This window comes from Meriones unguiculatus, chromosome 1 (genome assembly GCF_030254825.1).
Source record: "Meriones unguiculatus strain TT.TT164.6M chromosome 1, Bangor_MerUng_6.1, whole genome shotgun sequence".
Taxonomy (NCBI): Eukaryota; Metazoa; Chordata; class Mammalia; order Rodentia; family Muridae; genus Meriones; species Meriones unguiculatus.
This window is the reverse complement of record NC_083349.1, coordinates 109,247,282-109,264,257: the sequence shown is the minus strand read 5'-3', so window position 1 is coordinate 109,264,257 and position 16,976 is coordinate 109,247,282.

The following is a 16,976-nucleotide window of genomic DNA, read 5'->3' as shown; positions in this document are numbered from 1 at the left end:
ATTATTTCCCAATTGTCTATGGTGACCATGTAAATCCTTACGTACTTACTATACTTTTGAGAGTGGCAAATACTAGTCTAGATGGGACACTGGGAAAATAAGCACAATTTAGAAGTATCCGAGAAAACTGGAAAGTCACACCACTACTGACTGTTACATTTGCTTCCAATTTTTCCTCAGAAAAAAACCTAGTCTAAACAAACAAAAGCTTTGATCTTAAATCAAAGGTTAGAATAGGTGGTATGTGAAAAGCTGCAGAAGAAACTGCAGTGTTTCCTCTGAGCCCCCAACCCTGCATACCAGGCTAATATCCCTTACGGTAATATCTTGTATTACTATAGTATACTTATTACAATTGATCAGCCAGTACTGAAACATCTTTAAGTAAAATCCATAGTTTACATGAGGATTTGTCTTTGGGTTGTACAATCCTATGGCTACCAACAAACGTTTAGTGTCATTTATCCACCACTTGTAGTATCAATCGGAATCGTTTTGTCACCTTAAAAATGCCCTGAATTTGTTTATTCATCTCTCTCATTCTCCCCTAAACCATTAGCAGCCATCATTTTTTTAACCATATCTGTAATTTGCCCTTTCCACAATGTCATATGATCAAAGCATAGACACTGAGACTGATTTCCTTCACTGAACAATATACACTTGAATTCCCTCCATGGCTTCTTGAGGCTTGATAAGCGCCTTCTTTTCATCGATGAACAATATCCCATTGTGCTTACATACCGCAGTTTGCCGTTCACCTACTGAAGAATGTCTGGGTTGCTTCTCCTTGCCAGCAATTATGAACAAAGCTGCTATAAATATTTGCATACAGGTTTTTGTGTGGACAAAGTTTTCAGCTCATTTTGGCAAATACCTAGGAGCATAATTGTTGGAGCATATGGAGGGATTTTGTTTGGGTTTGTAAGGAGGTGCCAAACTGCCTTAGAAAGTGGCTGTACCATTTGCATTCTCACCAGCTATGAATGAGAGCTCATGTTCCACCTCCTCGCCAGCACTTGGTGCTGTCAGCGCTTAGGATTTTAGCCACATTAGGTGTGCAGTGGTATCCCGTAGTTCAAGGTAGAAAACTTTGATTTTGATCACATCTTAGCAACTTAGCAACTCCTCCTTTTCTGGATCATGTTTTAAAATGTTGTACCTAGAATGTTGTCAACATCTCCTAGACTTTCTTTCTCTTCCAGAAATGCTCTGGTTGTGGAATGGCTTAGGGCCGATGATTGAGCATGCACAGGGAGCCAGAGTTTGGCCACACCTTCCTACCATGGAGATCTCCTATGGGCACTCCACAATGGCACACTCTCCTCACCTGTCTGGGGCCTTATTCTGGCGGCTGCTCCTTCTTTTCCTTTCTGCAGAGTTAGAGCTTGATCAACCTTCTGTTTCTGCTTCCTCTTCTCTTAGTCTTTAGCAGTCATTATCCTGAAAAATTATTTGCCCCCCACCCCCCGCCTCTCACTCAGTATCTGCTTCATTGAGCAGTGAGTAGTAGAGCATCCATTTGCCTAGCTCGGATCCCCACCAAGGCGGTGTGCTTTAGAGCGATAATCCATGACAAAAACTCGCCACTCTCTGGCAGCTCTGAGACCGTGGCATAGACATCATCTTCTGCAGTGGCTTGGTTCTGTATTGTGGCTATGGAAATTTTCTGTAGATTCAACCTAAACACTTTCTTTCTTTTCAACACTATAATTCTTGCATGTATCTTCATTTCCTGTTGCTATAACGAATTACCCGTGGTGAGTAATTTATTAAAAGAGAAGAAGAAGAAGAAGAGGAGGAGGAGGAGGAGGAGGAAGAAGAGGTTTCTTTAGTTCGCGGGTTCTGGTGACTTGGGAAGTCCTAGATCATGGCGCCAGCACCCAGAGAGAGCCTCATGATGCTTCATTCTATGGTAGAATTCAGAAAGGGAAGCAGGTACCTGCAGAGGAGGGCAATCACACAGGGCAGCTTTGCTTTGGAACAGCACACTCTCTTGATGGCTGAGCTAGTCCCTGGAGAGCGAGAACTCACTCTCCCTTGAGAAACACATTGATCTCTCCCGATGACCTCACTGTCTTTCAAAAACTTCACCTCCAACCTCTGCCACAGCTGCAGTCATATTTCAATATGACATTCAGATGGGACAAACACTATTCAAACTACAGCTCACACATTCCACAAATTGCTTGCTTGTTGAAATAGCTAGAAGGACTTTTCTTTTCAAGAAGGTAAAGACGCTACCAATATCATAACCTGATTTTTCCTGACTGGGAACTCTATTGTCCCTAAATGTTTTTTTGGACAGTATTTTCTTACTGATTTAGGCCAGATGTGGTGGTGCACATCTGTAATCCCAGAACTCTGAAGGTTGAGGCAGGAAAATCCTCACTAGATCAAGGTTATTTGGGGCTATAGAGCAAGACCCTGCCTCAAAAATAACATAAAATAAAATAAAAATGTTCCTTTAGTATATACTGGATTTTTATGGATCTGTCTCTTACTGGGTCCCATTGATTAGATCACCTGCTCATAAACAAAGATCAATCTGTATTAATCACTTTGTAGTAAATGTTTTAAAAGAGCCATTTTATCCTCATTGTTCTGTGTCAAAACTTGCTTGGATATTCTCGTCCATTTTTTCCCCTGTAGATGACTTTCAGTATTAGCTTATAAAATTACATTTTTAGAACTCTTGTTAAGTTTTTTATTGCAGTTTTTATTGAATTTATAGATAAATTTTGGAAAAATTTATGTCTCCACAGTATTGGCTCTTTACCAGGACCCATTTGTGTTGGGAGTTAGCTAAATGGCTTGGGAGCAGGCCTGGAGCTTGGAGGCACACAGGCCCATGAGCACGCAACTCCTGCAGTGTGAATCTTGCCTCCATCACCAATACAGGGGCCATGGGAGCAAGCCCCAGGATGTTCTGAGAGAACCACAGTCTTCAGAGACAGTGATGCAACTCTGAGAGGAGACTTGAAGAATGATTAAAAAAATTTCAGAGAAAACAGTGAAGAGACTATATTCCAGGAAGAGACAGTGTAGGCAAGGGTACCGAGGCCTGAGAGGACATGAGTGGTAGGGGGAAGGGCAGAGTGGTGCGGAAATAGTGATAGGTTTGTCTAGAAGAAAATTCACCTGACCGACAGTGCGTGCGGTCCCGGGACTAGTCTAAGTACTACTCTACTCAGTCTTTACAACGCCCTAATCACAAAATTACATAAATACGTTTATCCACCAAAGCCTGGCTGGGCACTAGGTTTGCTGCTAGGGGCCATGGCACATCTTGCTTCTGACCAAGAGCATGACCCGGAGCTCAAGGGGCAACTGGTGATCAGAGCTGTCCCAGCACCAGCATGTGACAGCAGGCCTGTGTTCAGCGGCGTCCTCCCCGTGCACAGGGGCTTATCCTCTCTGTACCTTAATCAGAACATCTTCTTCTCTCTTCCTGTGCTCTCCTTCTCCCTCTCTCCTTTCCTTCCCATCTTTATTCAACCAACATTTTTCAATAGGTGGCTTCTTATGGGCTCAACGTAGGTGCTAGGGAAGCAAAGATACCAAGAAAACTCCACTCTGAAGATGTCAAGGAAAAGAAACAAAAAACAAATGTGAAAAAGAACCACCAGGAAGCTGTCTGGGACTAGAGGGCACTGTAGTGCTCAGCTCCACGGGGATGGTAGTTTTCCTTGGTGAAAGAAGCTACTTTAGCAGCTCTGAGGCGATGGGCCGGGGATGAGGGACGTTCTAGAGATAGCAAATATGGAAGTGGGTTTAAAGCCTGATTTGCAGACACAGGGATGCTGGCAAATGCAGCATGGGTCACCCCAGACATGTGGTTAAACTTCTTTGAAAATGCATCTGTTGAAATTACTTTTTTGTTGCTGAGACTAAATCCTCTGACAACAGTAAAGGAACAAGGGGTTTATTCTGGCTCATAATTGGAGGAGCAGTCTACCATGGTGGTGAAAGCAGGTCAGCAGGAGTTCAAGGTAGCTGGACACATTTCATCGGCACTCAGGAAGAAGTGAGCGATGAATGCCTGCGCTCAGCTCACATTCCCTTTTAGCCCAGGGAATGGCGCCACCCACCATGGGTGAATCTCCCCACCTCTAACCCAATCAAGATGACCCTCCACAGGCATCCCTGAGGCCTGCTCCCAAGTGATTCTAAATTTCACCAATTCGACAACCGAGATTAACCACATATATGTATACATACGTATACACATTAACCATATCTGAAATGGGGGTGATCACTTTTCTTCACAACATCATCAGGAGAGTGAACCGAGGAAGTCCCTTCAACCTAATTCCTTTAGATTCCCTTCCACTTCTCTGGACATGGGAGAGCAGGAGCGAGCAAAGTGGATACAGGTCCTGCTTTGTGAGCTCCCATTCCAGGGAAGGCACACAGAAAAGAGAGGCATAGCCATCATTCAAGTAACAGTAAGTGGCTGAAAAACAATAAAGCCGGTGTGTTGGCTTGCACTTCCTAGGAGCCATCCCAGAAATGAGAACCTGTAGAGGAGGTGCTCCCCAGAAGCCATGGGGATGGGGGGGCAGGGAAAGTAGGACAGGGTGAGCAAGAGGCTTAAGAAAGGCCCCTTCTTACATAGAGCCACAGACGAAGGCGGCAGCTCAATTCTTCGAGACTCGAGGCGATCCAGCTCTCTGCATGCCCCCATTGATCTGCATCCCTGATCACTGGCTAAGGAACACCCACAGGCAGAAATCCCCAGGTGTTTCTGATACCTGCACCAAAGCAGGCTCCGGTGGCCTGGGGAGAAGCCTGGAGAACAAGTACAGAGAGGGAAAAGAAAAGAAAGGAGAAGAGGAAGGATCAAGGCCTTGCAGATGATTACGATTCTGGGTCCAGCCCTGGCCCATCAGCCTCCCTCCTGCTCTATTGCCCACAGAGGCCCAAGGATCTGCCTGGGGAATCTAGGCTCCTTCGTGTCTACTAACTGACAAGATGCCGGAGATCTGATAATGTGTAAAGGCTTCAGTGTAGACGAAGACAGTAACTTTTCAGGAAACTTGATGATGTAGGCACAGTGGGTCACATTACCTCGTGTGCTTTCTCCTGGAAAAACACACGTGGTCCCTCCAGTAGACACCCCCTTCTCTGTACCCGGGGCAGGAGCCATGCTGCCAGGGTCCGGCAGCTTACCCCGGTTCAGGAGCTGAAAGGCAGTCCGGCCATTGGAGACACATGCCTGTGTGGAACACTGCCATCTGGAATCTGAGTCTAGCTTGAGTGACCTTGGTCATGAATCTGTTCCCTTCTTGTCACAGTTTCTTCATCAGAGATGGAAAGGCTCAAATGGTGGCCAAATGGTCCCTAAGGTTCTTCATGGTTCCTCAGATTTCTGAGACTCTAAGGGAGTAGACGGAGGACCTGTATGTAGAGGAATTTTAATTCAGAACATGGCTGCTCTGGCAAGAGATCACATCCAAAGACCTTCTAGGTCTATGATCCGTCTGGAATACAAACATGCCTTTAATCCAGGAGACACAGGCAAGCAGATCTGAGTTCAAGGCCAGCCTGGTACAGAGCAAGTTTCAGGCAAAGGAAAGCTTAGATCCAGGTGTTGGGGTATACACTTTTAATCCCATACAATGAAGGTTAAAGACAGTTTGTAGAAGGAAGCGTCCACGTTTGAAAGTGATCTCTAATTGAGTGGCAGAAACAGGGGCAAATTAGAGAAAGAGTTGAGAGAATGGGATACACCCAACTCTCAGGAGGAGAAAGAGGAAAGGGAAGCTACGTAAGGGGCAATGAGAGAGAGGGGAGGAGTTTTATGGGGACAGTAATAGAGAGACAGGTTGCTAAGAGAGAGAACTCAAGTGAAAATTGAATGAGCCAGAGAATGAGAAGGAGCCAGAAGATTAGAACAGATTGCTGGAGTTAGTTTGAGGCCAAGCAGAGCAATTCAGAGGCTGAGAGAGAAGCCAGATTGAATAAGTTACTTGGGAAATGAGTTTGAGCCAGGACAGCTGAGTTGAAGCAGCCAGGCCAGAGCTCAGTAAGAAAAAGAAAGGGTGGTTTATTATAAGCAGTAAGTCTCAGAGGCTGAAACATTCTAGGCCTAGGTGAGATTGTACAGAGGCCAGAAGCTTCCAGGATTAGGCCTAGCAGGAGGCAGTAAGCCTCCAAGCAACCACTGAAGCAGGCGAATGAAAGTTCCTTTTCTACCTGTACGTTTACATCCATATGAAAGCAATTCTTGCCGAATAACTGCTGAGCGAATGATGGGATATAACATGATAAGGCTTCATGATAATCATGTGTGTGCTCCTGCTCCAATCTAGCCATGTGGTAAGAGCTCTATGCGTTTTGCCTTAATATTCAGTCCTGGCTGGTAAGAACCACACCTGGGGTTATGCTGGTAAATGCTTAACAGTTGGCCCAACAAGGAGAAAAGTCCTATTCGTAGGGTTCGCCCGTTTCCAACGTCTGCCATTCTACCACAGCGCCATTAGAGCTAGCCACCTCCTGTGACCGCAGAGTTGGATTTTAGAAACAGCTAGCCCTAGAGTGTCGCTGACCGTGTCCACTCTATTTATAAGAACACTGAGATTCAGCTAATACCAGCAGTGGCAGGACCTGAAATGAAGCCTGCCTGCTCCCAGGCCCCATGCCCTTGTCCCTTGAAACACACTGCTGCCTGTGTCTTGGGGAGACAAAACTTTGGCCAGAAGAAATGAGTCTTAAGCCAGATTCTACCACTAGCTTTAATACCCTTAGGTGTATACCCTGGTGTATACCATTTGTCTGTTCAACGAGAGAGCGAGTGCCCAGCACATCTCTCTCTCTCTCACTCTGACAGACATGGCTGAACTTTGTGATAGAAAACAGGACTCTCATTCCCACCCACCCTTTGCTCAAGGGTCTGTAGCCAAAGATAGATGGACGCATCCTCTCCAGGCAGACCTCTCTCTTGGCTCCCTGACTCCCAACATTCCAGCACAGTCCTTTGCTTCTGTCTTTTCCCATGAGTTCCAGCACGGAAAAAAAGAAAGAAAAAAAAAAAAAAGAAAGCAGAACCCTTCCCAAAGCTGCTACAGTCTTGTCCCCTATAAATCAGAGTATGCCCTCAGCTCTGAGATCAAAGGACCACCCTGGAAAAGTCAACGACTCAATGATTGTTTTTAAATGTTCCACCAAACCCAAACGTATCTGTGAGATTAAGCTCCCTCCCAACTCTGCCTTCAGCAAAGACACTCAAGGCTCAGCTTCCTTTTCTGTTTCTTTATCATGTGGAGCAGTGGTTCTCAACCTTCCTAATGCTGTGATCCTTTAATACAGTTCCTCGTGTTGTGGTGACCTCCAATCATAACATTATCTTGTTGTTACTACATAACGGTAATTTTGCTGCTGTTATAAATCATAATGTAAATCTCTGATAAGCATGCTATCTAATACATGACCCCTGTGAAAGGCTCACTTGACACCCTCCCCAAAGGGAAAGCAACCCACAGGTTGAGAACTGCTGCTTTAAGGCTTCTTAGACACCTGGTTTCATATAGCCCAGGCTGCCCTCAAACTTACTATGTAGCCAAGGCTGGGCTTGAACCCTGGGGCCAGGATTTGTCCATGCCCTGGCTTATAAGTGATGAAATCCAGAGCTTTCCTTAAATACAGTCCTGGGAAGTGATCTGAGCAATCTGAAGACACAAGGTACCAGGCCCTAAGGGAGCAAGCGGGCTTCAGAAGCAGGGAGCCCTGGGGGTCTGTCTTCTTGGTGTTCCACTGGATGCTAATTGTCTCAGAGAGACTCCCTGTGGGTGTGAGGTAGGAGTCTAGTCAAAGAGGTCCAGGTTAGTCAAGAGACTTCCCACATGCATAACCATGGGGAATTGACTATTATCCCAGACTGGGCCTTGTCAGAATCTCAGGTCAGGCAAACTTATATGAAGTTTGTGTTTACAGGTCCATCCTAACTAGCGTGTTCAGCTCCAAAGCAGATTGTTCACTCGCGCGTGCACATGCACACAGCTGTGAGTGTGTGTACGTGTGTGTGTGTACATGTATGTCGCAGATGTAGAAGTGGAGGTGTGAACCTGTACACACGGAGGCCAGATGATGGTTTTTCTATCGCCCTCTACCTGTTTAAAAAACCAACCCACCAACAACAACAACAGAAAACAAAACAAAACAAAAAACAAAAACAGGGTCTCTCAGTGAACCTGTAGCTCCTTGATTCACCCAGGCTGCTAAAGATGTCTCCTAATTCCCTCCCTGCCCCTAGGCTGCCTCTGCTGAGCTCTGGACCCCAGACAGAAAAAACCAGGAGCATAAGATCTATGCGAAATCTAACAGCCCCTCAACCCTGGACACTGTCAGAGCCAGGGATTTTCGCAGTCTACATCACAGAATGCAGTGTGGTCCCTGAAGCATTCACAGACTCAAAGATGTTGAGTTGAGGAATGGGTCAGGCCAGTACCATACCCTGGGACCAAAAGGTTCTGCCAGACCCAGAGAATCTCGACTGGAAACTGCCCTAAATACCTGCCACTTATAAGACCCTGACCTCTCCCAGAACCAGTAAGGAGTCCCAGAGATTGTAGCTTCCCTCCAGCAGGACACTGAGTTGGTGAGAACTCTGCATATGGCCGTTCCTGGGTCACAGAGAGTGCTCAGTGCAAGCCTGGTTTGGGCCTGAACCTACCGCTGCTTGCTCTTTATCAAAGCTCTCTCTCCCACGATCTAGAATTCTAGAACCTGAGCCATCAGTCACTTTCCCGAGCCCAGGCAAGCAGTCCAGCCTAGCCCACCCTACTTTTCCAAGAGAAGCCTTGGTGAGGGTCAGAGGAGCTCTGGCTGAGGCAGAAAAGCGCTATCTAAACATGTCGTGAGGCCTGTGTGTCTGGCCGGCTGTCACCCGGGCCAGGTGGGCCTCTGACACACAGCAGGAATTTTCCATTGGCGCATCCTCTAGCTGGTTGGGATCCAGGGCGTTTTCAGACCGCCCCCACCCCCTCTTTTCACTCCAGTTGTCTCTCCTGCCTCCTGAGTATGCATCCCAGGGCACATCCTCACGGAGGCCTCATGCCCCCCCCCCTCTACCACCCCACCAGCTACCTGTCAGAACCTAAAATACAGAATCCTGGGTGGAGAAGAAAAGAAGCACTTAAAAAAAAAATCTACACAGAGAAAGGTGACATGTCCAAAATAGATCAAATACAGCTTTGTCTAACCCTGATCTGTTCTCACTGTACCCAAGGTTAAGAACCAAGGTCGCCGGGAGACAGCCATAAGCCGCATGAAAGACAGCCAAAGGTGAAGCTGCAAGCAAGGGCTGAGCCATCCATGTAAGGAAACTCCCAGGTCACAGAAATCTCCAGAATGGTCAGCTGAAAATTTGGGGACTCGTGCTTCATGCCATGCTGGGCTAGAAGTGGCAACTCCAAAAGCTCTATCTTCAAAGTCAAGGCCTGTCACACCCTTCTGAGACCTGTGCCCCCTGATCACAGTGTAAGGAATGTTTTCTATGCTGAGGCATATGTGCTTGACCCTGTAGAGAATTCCTTGGGTAGTAATTAGAGCGTTGACCTAGTGTAAAACACAGACAAGGAGGCTAGGCCTTCATATTGGAAACCAGCTGGGCTGAAGTCTGAGCCTAGGAGGACCTTTGTCAAACCATAGGGGTAGGCCCCCAGGGGACAGCCATGGGCAGGCAGCTTGTTCCCAAGGCCACTGGTAGTCAGGGCACTATGTGTGCCTGCAGGGTAAGTTCGCAACCAAAGGGAAAAGAAAATCCAGAGGCTGAATGGTGTTCTGTAGCCTCCTCCTTCCGACCCTGGTATGCTCTCCAGGCATACCCGACTCCCTGGAGCTTCAGTGTTCACGAAACCGGACTCCCCCGGGAGACGCCAGGCTATGCAGGGAGAGTGCAGGTGGAGAAAGCGGTGACAAGAAGACATGGGGTGCCATTTGGTATGTGCAACCTCCCACTCCCACGAAAACGAGAGCCAAGGCCCCAGCTGCCAGCCAGCTTTTCCTAAAGTAACTTCTATGAAACAAAGTCAGAGTGTTAGAGGAAAAGGTTTTATTTAAAAAAAACAGAAAAACCCAATCCTGATTTCTCAAATATATTGCAAGTTCCCTGTGGATCTCATAAATGGTAGTTCTCAGCTGAGGGGGACTCGGTAAGATATTTGTTGGTGTGTTTAGACATTTTTAGCTGTCACAACTGGCAGGGTGCCATGACACTGATACCTAGCTAGCAGAGGCCTGGAAGCTGATATCCTCACAATGTGTAGGACAGCCTACAACCTGGAAACAGCCGGTCTGGAACACCAACAGTGAGGAGGTCAAAAAGCCTTCTCTCACAGCACAGTTCCTAAAGACGTCCCAGGTGTAGTGAGGATTTGCTCTTTATGTGTTGCGTGAGTGTATGTGGAGACCGGGGAACAACCATCCATTTTTTTTTTTTTTTTTTTAATACACGGGGTCTTTTACTGGCCTGAAGCTCTACAGAGCAGCTGCCTGGCGAGCCTTGGGGATCCACCTACCTCTGTCTCCCCAGGAGTGGGAGTACCAACCTGTGCTGCCCTGCCTTCCGTGGCGCTGGGTCTTGAACTCAGATCCTCATGCTTGCAAGGCAAGTACTCTGCCACCTCCCCTGCCTGTTCTTCATCCTGGCAGGGCACCCAGCACTGGTTCTTCTTGCCTATTGTCTTAGTTGCTTTTCTGTTGCATGACCAAAGTGGCTTATCGAAGGGTTTATTTTGGGCTTATGGTTCCAGAGTTGTTAGGGTCCATGACAGGCGAGCAGAGGCAGCAGGCAGCTAGAGCAACAGCTGATGGATCCTCTCAATTCACAAGCAGGAAGAGGAGAGCTTGACGGACACATACAGCTTTTAAAACCCACCCCCAGTGACACATCTCGTCCAACAAGGCCACGCCTCCTGTTCCGTCTCAAATTTTTCGACCAACTGAGAACCAAGTATTCAAACATACGGAGCTTCGGGGGGGCCATTCTCATTCAAACCACCTCATCCACTTCATGTGTAAAGAGGCAGAGGTTGCCTTCAGGCAGAGGGGCTGAAAATATCAACTTACTGTCCCAGCTTCTCTCGAATCTAGGAGGCAGGTCCACCAATTAGACACATTCTCCCAGAAGAACCAAGTGCACAGAGGGTTCGGCAGAACACGTTGCATAGAAGTGGGAGTTCTAGCAGCAATGGCAACCTTTCCTCTGAAAAGCTGGCAGTGGTAGTGGGGTAGAGAGGCAATGCCAGTGCCAGCAGAGCTGGTAGCCCAAGCTGAAAGTGTCTGCTCAGCAGTGCGGCCTTCCTGGGATCAGGCCTAACTGAGTGTTGCCGCTGGCTGCTTCCCTTCTGGCCTTGACTTTCTGACCCTACAGAAGGTCCTTTGAACTACCCAAGGTCTTTGGAATAAATCGGTTCTGAGCTTAATTTAGGCAAGTTGACTTCTGCAGCTTGCAATCAAAGGCTGGGGTGCAGCTGAGTTCTCCAAATGTATCTGAGCCTGGGCATCTTTCTCCTACAGAATGCCACAAGGGACCCTTGGTCTCTGAGAATACTTTGAGGAATGCTGACCAAAATGAAAGCCAAGTGGGACTCCCCTGACCTCTGACCCAACCAGAACCAGAGCCCTGCAAGAGTCTTACCTCTACCCCGGACCTCAGAACCATGGAGGAACCCAGCACCTGTCTCCCGGTCCCCACTAAGGCAAGGCTCCCCCATAATGACCCTCGTCTCCACTCAGAGTTGAGAATAACTGCAGCTGGCTGCAGCCTCCAACCAAAACATAATCAAGGGATAGAAATGATTGGTCTTGTCAGATGAAGGTGGGAGGGAGAACCAAAAACGTGCATCGAAAATCTGTTGCTTGATTGGGGTGCTGCTGCTGGCAAGTGGAAGGAAGGTTTCCAAAGAAATGAGGCTTTCAGAAGCTCTCAGGAGTCAGGAGGGAAAAGGAAGAACTTTCTAGAAAGGTCAGGTACCCCTCACCCCAAGAGGAGAGTGACCCTATGTCAAGATCTGGGTCCAGATTTCATATAAGGTGCTGAGCCCCATTCCAGGTGTGCTTAAAGAGCAACTTCCAGAACTATCATTTAGTTACAAATACCTGTACAGGACGTGTCCTTAAGCGGGTGCAGGGCACTCTGACAGCTTGTCCCTGCCCTGCTGGAACCTGTGGTCTAGAAAGGGGAGTGCCATACAGTGCTGGTGATGAGTGAACCTTTTAGTAGGTACAGCGTGTCACCACGGGTGTGGGGGGTAGCTGGCTCTCTGGCAGCATAGAGGACTTTGGGGAAGGGACCATCAGAGAAGATAGAGTTTGCAGAGGGACCAAGACACATATCTCTGGGACTAACTGCTCCCTTTATAGGTGAGGAAAGCAAACTCTGGAAAGAAATCCTGCCTCTTCAGCAGCTCATTCACTGTACTTTTCTCCTGTTTCCAGGTGTGTGTGTGTGTGTGTGTAACAGTTTCATTCACCTCTACATCCATCTGTAATCCAGGCTGGCTGTGATGTCGGCATGAATTAAGATGTTTATGGAGATGAAAACTAAAATAAAAGGCTTGGGGGAAGAAGTTAATCTCTATGTGGGGGTGGGGGGCCTGGTTTCACAAGGTTAATGTCTTGATTTTTTTAAAATCCCTTTTCTGTTTTATTCAAAGAGGATTTGGTGTTCCTAGTCCCAGCTGGGAGCTTAAGAAAACAGAGCAATGATTCTCAGCCTGCCGCCTACCCCTGCAGCTCTAGAGCTACCTTGCTGGACCTGAGGACAGCGATGCCCAGAACCTGGCCTAATCTCGGGCCAGCTCCACACCTCAGTTCCCTGCTCTGTCTCAGCTTCTCTCCAGAAGTGTCCCTTTCTGTCCTTCTCCCTGCTATTGGAAAGATAGCTGGTCTGGCTCAAGAGACAAAAGGCTTAGACACCGGCGTCAAGACAGGATTGCTAATGGAAGCCATTAGGGGAGCTGTCCTGGATGGCAGCTAGGGGACAAGCACAACCTTTGATGGGGACTCTGGCATACACAGAGAGGAGAGGCCGCGGTGTGTAGTCGGGACTACGCCAGGGTACTGCCACTCTGAGTATGCCCAGGAGCTGTCTTTCTTCTGTGGAGAAGTGGGAAGAATAGTGTGACCACATATGGATAGATATGATTTTAAAACAAAAACAAAAAAACCCAAGGTTGGGATGCCCATTTTCATTAATATCATTGGTAATTGGACAGAGGCCTTGGTGTGGCCATTTGCCTGCCCTAATCAAGCCTTTGGAACCAGCTACTTTTTATAGCCCCCCTCCCTCAGACCTACAGTCTCCTTTACCCCCAAATACCAGGTGAGAACCCCCATATGAAGATGCTGCGCCTCACAGGGCAGCAGAAGAACAGATGGGGTCTCCATCCACAGTAACCATGGTCCCCGAAATTGACTGCAACCAACAAATGTCTTCCAGCTCCTCCAGACTGCCAGAATCCACACAGGTCTCTGCTCTCTGTGGACCCTCTGGCTGTCATGGGAACCCTCTTATCTCTGCTCAGCAAAGATTTTTCTTACTCAGAAGTAGTAATGGCACCTGACCTCAACGAAACCCACATGCTAGGGTCACATGCCCCGGCCTTCTCTAGGCTTTCGCTTCTTCTTCATCTGTTAGGGGAGCCTTTGGGTCAGTTCAGCCTTTACCACATACCTCCACTTCACCCCTCAGTGCTGCTGAGTCCCCTCCTCAGGGGACTCAGGGGACTTCCACAGAGCCCACCACTCCAGGACAGACCCAAGAAGTCCCGCACTCAGCCGGCGCTACTCAGGCTAGTATCCCTTTGGTGATATGGGGTTGTTTTGTTTTGTTTTGTTTTCCCAGCTCTTATCAAAGGAGGGACCAGAAACCTGAGTCAGTAGCTTCCTTGTCCCATTTTCTTGAGGAGGAGAGGCCAGGAAGCTGGGGGATGGAAGGGATTCAGGCCACCTCACAGAGCTAAGAACTTGCACTCTTTCCACCTCCTGCTACCTTCTTGGGTCTTCTCTGGAGAATCAGGGCAGTGCATGGTAGACAGGAGGTCTGCTGGGACTCGATTTATCATGCACTGTTGAACAGACCAAGGGGCGCAGAGCATGGTCTGAGGGGCAGAGAAGGATCAGGAGGCTTGCCGGGCAACTTCCTTCTAACCCCGAGGGCTGAGGCTCAGTCCCTTCCCTAGGGTAGTGGCAGGCCATCATCAGACACCCATGGGCGTCTGGCAGCCGTTTTCCCACTTGTCCTCTTAGATCCAGCCAGTTACAGCTCATTCCTTTGGCTCACATTGTTCCTTAACGACATCACTTTTTCCATCTCCCTGATGCTGTGTGCCCTTCTGCCTGAGCGCTGCCTCCCAGCTGACCTCCATCTCCCTGCCACGCTGTGGTTTCCATGGCTCACTGGACCACACCATCTCTGGATGAGCAGAGATCTAGGCAGCTCATGGCCTGGATCTCCCACCCCCACCATGTGCCTGCCTCTCCGTGGCAACCTTGATCTGTACGGGTGGGATGCTCCCTCCCCTTCAGGTCTGACAAGCCTGGATACACCATTCTTCTCCAGGCACCAGCTCGAAGCCCCCAATGATATCCTTTGGCTTCATACAGACACAGAGACCTTCTGAGTCCCTGCCTGGGCTGGGTGCCCAAGTGCCGTGCCAAGATAGCTCTGCCTCCCTTCCTCATCTCCACCTTCGATGGGTCCAGAGCTATTCTCACTGATAGTTTTCTCTCCCAGCCCCTGTGTGAGCTGGAGTCCCCAGGTCTTGCTCACATCTCGGACTTGCTTTCCATCCGAAGCTGAGTGTCTGTCCATCCATGGTAAACCCAGATGCTGAGTCTTGGACCTGCCCAGCATCTTCCGTTCAGAGCCTCTCATTCATTCATGTGACAGCATTTTTCTGAGCTCTCCCTGTGTGCCAGCCCAGCGTTAACAGCACCTTCTGTTCCGATTCCCCTGTTGTTGCCTGGCTCTGCCCTCAGTCATTTTCTAGCAAAGGAGCATGGCCGAGAGGGAAAAGCACAGGCTGGAGCCAGACTGATCAGAGATTGAATCCTGGCCCACTGCAAGACCTTAGACAGTTGCTTCCGTAGCCGTCTGTGCCCTCTACAGAGCAGGGATGGTCCCAGAGCAGGGATGGTCCCCTTCCCCTAAAGTCAGGGGCGCTAAACATGAGCCTCTGTGTACCTAGTACCATGTGTTTCTGGTATAAAGAAAAGAAAGAGACCAACACATTTGGCTGAATGGCAGAGAAAAATACCCTTAAAGGAGCTGGGATAAGGTGAATGAGGCAAGACATGAGATCACTCTGGTGACTAGGCAGAGCCAAGAAAGCCATGAGCTCACTGTGTGACAACCCTGTCAGGCACCTTGCGTGCTCCCCTCTTCCTGTCCCCCAGTCTCCAGGTAGCAGTCAAAGTTTTCCTAGCTGCACTTGCGGTGCCGCCCGCCTCCCAGGCTGGCCTTCTTGTCTGTCACCAGTGGAAGCAGATGGGAACAAAGTGGGATCCTCTTCACAGCCACTCTCTTGGAAAGTGGTGAGCAGCTGCTGAGGAGCAGGAAGCTCAAACCTGATTCAGCCTGTCACCTTCTCCCTCTCCTCCCCTCAGCCCCACCCAAGAGAAACCGTCTCTCCTCCAGCCCTTTTCCCCAGTCAAGGTCACTTTTCCACGTTATCCCCACCATGGATGCCCAAGGGCCACTTGTGGCCTCACAAGGACCCTGGATGCTGATAAATCATAGAGCTCCTCTCAGAGGACAGACCAAGTCACTTGTCCAGGTGCATGGGTGCCAGTCATCTGAGATCACTAGAGCCAGAAAAAGCAGGACATCAGGCGGCCCCATGGCCTACAAGGCCATCCTCCTCCCAATGCCATGGTCATGACCATCACAGCAGAGGAAAGAGCTGTGCAGTAGAGCAGCCCCAAGCCCCGCTGCTAACAGCATCTTCACCATAGACCCACCATAGATACAGCTTGCCTCCTTGCCCTGGTGTGGCCCCGCCCCCCCCCCCCAGCCTCTGCTGGTCAGCCCAGCTATTGGGTTTGGGTCACACCAATAACTTGGTACCAGCCCAGAGTCCCAGGGCTTGAGTGCCAGAAGGGATAGATGTTCCAAAAGCTCCCTCCTCATCATCTAAACTCTCTGAAAGGGAAGTCTTCCTTAGGGAAAGGAAAGTGCTACGTGAACCACTGAACAGATAGCCACTGGATGGCCAGCATCTCCCCCAGCCCCTTGCTCACCCTTCATTTCTGGAACCCTATCCCCATTACTTCTTCATACTTGAACTTGACCCTACTTCCCTGTTGAATCTGGGACCCAGGTGTCACCGAATTACAGCTTACAAAAAAAAAAAAAAGGCATGGGAGTTTGGAGGAAAAACTCATTTCATAAAATTTCATTAAAGTATGAATATGAATAGTATATATACTCTAAATATATATTATTCGAATTATTTATTAAAAACATGGTTTGATGGGGCTGAAGGAATGGCTCGTTGGTTAAAAGCACATCCTGTTTTTGCAGAAAACCTGGGTTTGGTTCCAGCATCCACAGGGAATCTCATAGACATTCAGTTCCAGCTCTGGGGGGTCCAGCACTTTCTTCTGCATCAGGCACCAACATGTGTGGCCCACGTACTTACGTGTAGGCAAATGCTCATACACACGAAATGAGAATCACTGAAATCTTACGATATAGCCTAAATAACTTGATCCTGGAATATGCATTCCCATGTTTGGATATTTTAAACATGAGGGTAAGGTATGTGAAGTGTGTGTGTGTGTGTGTGTGTGTGTGTGTGTGTGTGTGTGTGTGCGCGCGCGCGCGCGCGCGCGCGCCCATGTAGAGGCCAGAGGGCAACCTTTATTCTCATTCATTTTTACAGCACTGTCCATTTAATTTTCTTGTTTTTGTTTTGAGACAAGGTCTCCCCCTGGCTTGGAACTGACAAAGAAGGCTGAGTGGGCTGGCC